Source organism: Tupaia chinensis, unplaced genomic scaffold, assembly GCF_000334495.1.
Source record: "Tupaia chinensis unplaced genomic scaffold, TupChi_1.0 Scaffold000688_1, whole genome shotgun sequence".
NCBI classification, from domain to species: domain Eukaryota; kingdom Metazoa; phylum Chordata; class Mammalia; order Scandentia; family Tupaiidae; genus Tupaia; species Tupaia belangeri.
This window is the reverse complement of record NW_006160211.1, coordinates 2,891,560-2,894,677: the sequence shown is the minus strand read 5'-3', so window position 1 is coordinate 2,894,677 and position 3,118 is coordinate 2,891,560. Positions and strand designations below refer to the sequence as shown.

Sequence of the window (3,118 nt, the reverse complement as noted above, 5' to 3'; positions counted from 1 at the left end):
CTGTACATGTAGGGTGTTTTCCTGGCGAGTTACCAAAGCTAAGCACTCATGATGACTTTTTTTTTTTTAAAGCAAGTGTGTCACAAATTTGGTCCTTCTCAAAAGCCACTCTAAAGGGACCTCTCCTGATCAGTCCACCCCCCCGCCCATCCCTTCTTCCCTTAGAAATCTATCTTGAACAATCGCAGGCAATGGTCATTTTTCTCCATTAACAAGGAAGAACGTGGAAAACCTTTCTTTACCTTGGCTCCTGAGGCTTGGTCCGAGGAGAGTGGCGGTTCCCCTCTCCGGAGCGATCTGTGCAGGCGAGCTCAGCGCAGCCCGCCCAGCCCCGCGCAGCCCAGCCCAGCCCAGCAATAGTAGGAGTTGGCAACAGAGCGGCGGCGGCGGCGGCGGCGTTGTGTGGATGTGTAGCAGCCGGGGCTGCAGCCCAGGGACTAGTCCCCACCCAGCTTTGTCTTCAATCATCGTTCTTTCGACAGGAAGCAGAGCATCTCCCACTTCCTCCGCCTCTTGGTAGCTTGAGCTGCTTTCTTCTTTTCCTGCTCGTTCCATGTCAGGACTTACTCTAGAGATTTGGCTGGCGTCCGGGGTACGACAGTAATGGCACTGTAGTCCTCTCTACTCCTTTGTTCCAGGTCCCTTTGGCGCTGTGGGTTCCTTCCTTCCCCTGCTCAGCCCCCCACCCTCTCCTCCACCACAGCTTCCACTGACTGCCTCAGTTGTCCCCCGTCCTGCCACGCAGCTGGCTTTCTGGGCCTGAATTTGGCTGCGGCTGCTACTTGTCATTTTTCTTGGAGGGGAAGGTGATCTGCAGCCTTCAGCCGGGCTCTGGTGTGAGGTCCAGCACCAGCCTCAGCTGCTGTTCTCCCTCTACTCCGGTCCCTGTCAGCTCAGCTGGCTGGAAGCTGGGAGCCGGCACCTTCTTGCTACAACTGTTTTCTCTGTGGCCAGCATTCCAGATGCTTCGTTTATCCAAGGTCTCCCAACCACTGGGTTCTTCCCATGGCCCTGAGAAGAATTCTTGTGGAGCACAGGAGCTAAGCCAGGTCCTGCCATGCTGCCTGTAGGCCTAGTGGTGAAGTCGTCTGTGTTCCAGAAAGATTGTTAGGGCTGGGAAGGAACCAGGTGGTGCAGAATGCTGTGTGTTCTCAGACCCACAGAAGCCTCTACCCCCACCCCGCGCACACACTGGCAGGGGTGAAGGGGCTCTCCAGACCCCTCAGTCCCTTCCTTGCATCTCTGGGCCCGCTGTAGTGTCACTGATAAGGGCAGAGCCTGCAGGTCCTCTGTCTGCCAGAGTTAAATCCATGCTGTCCTTTGTGACTCTGAAGTTGCAAATGATTTAAGTTCCACACACCTCAATGTCCTCATTTGCAAGATAGAGATCAATACAGTCCTACTCAACACTAGAAATGTGAGGATTAAATGAGACAGGTACACAGAATGCTAGTAATAATCCCGGAATATAGGAAGCATTTGATACATATTAGCCCTTATTAATTTTAGAGGATGTTGAAGCTCAGAGACTTGGGCAGTCAGCAGCCAAACCAAGCCCAGTCCTTGTTTTTCTGATCTCCAGTCAGTATATTCTCAACTGAGCCCTGATACTCCTAGTAACAATTTATACAATTTGTGAGTCATTCTCTCATACTAACCCAAGGTGCTTCCAGTTGGCTACAGATTTAAAAAGGAAATGGGGGCAGGGGAATCCTCATTCTAGTCTCCAGGCAAAACTGTCAAGTTTCAAAACCTCTGCTTAGCAATCGGGGCCTGGAAAGCCGATCTTGCTGAGGCAACAGAGTTCATTCCCGAACTCCATCTTTGTAATCCAGTCTTGCCTTAATCCTCCAGTAAGTAAACTAACATGAAATGTTAGAAATCCAGGGCTGATGCAGGGTGACTGACCAGGCGAACCTCCCTAACACACCTCACGGACCACAGCACATTAATCTGGAGGGTGTAGAATGTACTTTCTATGAAATGTTTGGAGACAGTCCTAGGATAGTCTTTTTTGATTGGACACTCCATTTACAGAATGTGCATATTTTTTCCTATATTTCTTTCCTCCAAAAGGAGCCTTGTGGGACCATCAGATGGCAGAATGGTTATGTTGCTGGACTCGCACATGGTTAACCATGGTTCTAGTCCTGGACCCAGTGGCTTGAAACTCACACCGGGTGCATATGTATGTGTGCCCAAGATCCCGAGAGAAAAGTGGAGAAGGGGCTGTGGTGTGGCCATCCCCCTCGGGGATGATTTCTCATTTTCTGTCTGTCTTTCCAGCAAGCAAACACATCCGCTAGCAAAAATTTCTCTTAAAAACAAAGCAAAACAAAACGAAACATTGCTAGACCAGGTGTTGTGTTAAGGTGGTTGGGTTCCATGTGTCTGACTTCACAGTTTGAATCCTGGACCTGGTGGCTTGAAAAACACCCCAAGTACGTGTGCTTGCATGCCCCAAATCCCAAAGGGAGATCAGAGGAGAAGGGATTGTAGTGTGGCTATCCCCCCAAGGGGTGATTTCTCACTTTCTTTCTCTCTTTCTGCCTTTCTCTCTTAGGAGGGCACACATGCCATATAGGCAAAGTGAAAAGAAAAGATAAAGACCCTAATGTCAACTCATTAACACCTGAAACTTACAAAAGAGATTGTTTTAAGATGAAATATGAGGAACCATCCTTGAACACCAGCAAATAAAATTGTACTTGTGGGAGAGGATTGTGCCAGATCTGATGGGATGTGAGTTACCTCCAAATGAGGAATCCTGGTGCTAAAGGAGGTCACTAGGAACTTTTAAATGTAGACCTAAATATACATAATGCCAATGCTAAGAAAAATGAGAGTTATGTTATTAATGATTGGAGGGACTGTGGAAACAAGTCTGCTTAACTTTAGAACAATGAATTCTGGCTTTAACTCTGAATCCAAATCAATTTTTTTTTAAATTCTTTCTTTCCTGATGTCTCTCAGCCATCAGAGTGGATGGTGGTGGTTTTTAAATCTATACAGGAAAACCTCATTCAAGCACTAGGATCACTAGGAATTGGCCTGACACATTCTTATCAGGTCGTCCAGGCCTTATGAAACTCACAGCCGGTGAATTCGGCCATTGCTG

General features: G+C 48.3%; 1 protein-coding gene across 2 annotated transcripts in view; it reads right to left on the bottom strand.

The window, feature by feature from the left end:
• GNG2 (G protein subunit gamma 2) overlaps positions 1-355 on the bottom strand; it is a 150,173-nt gene extending 149,818 nt beyond the window's left edge. The window contains exon 1 of one of the 2 annotated variants that reach the window (XM_006160537.2): positions 243-355. The gene's annotated coding sequence lies outside the window, so the exon portion shown is untranslated. The remainder of the gene's footprint in view (positions 1-242) is intronic. The other variant, XM_006160538.2, reaches the window with a different exon arrangement.
• Positions 356-3,118: the final 2,763 nt, after the last annotated feature.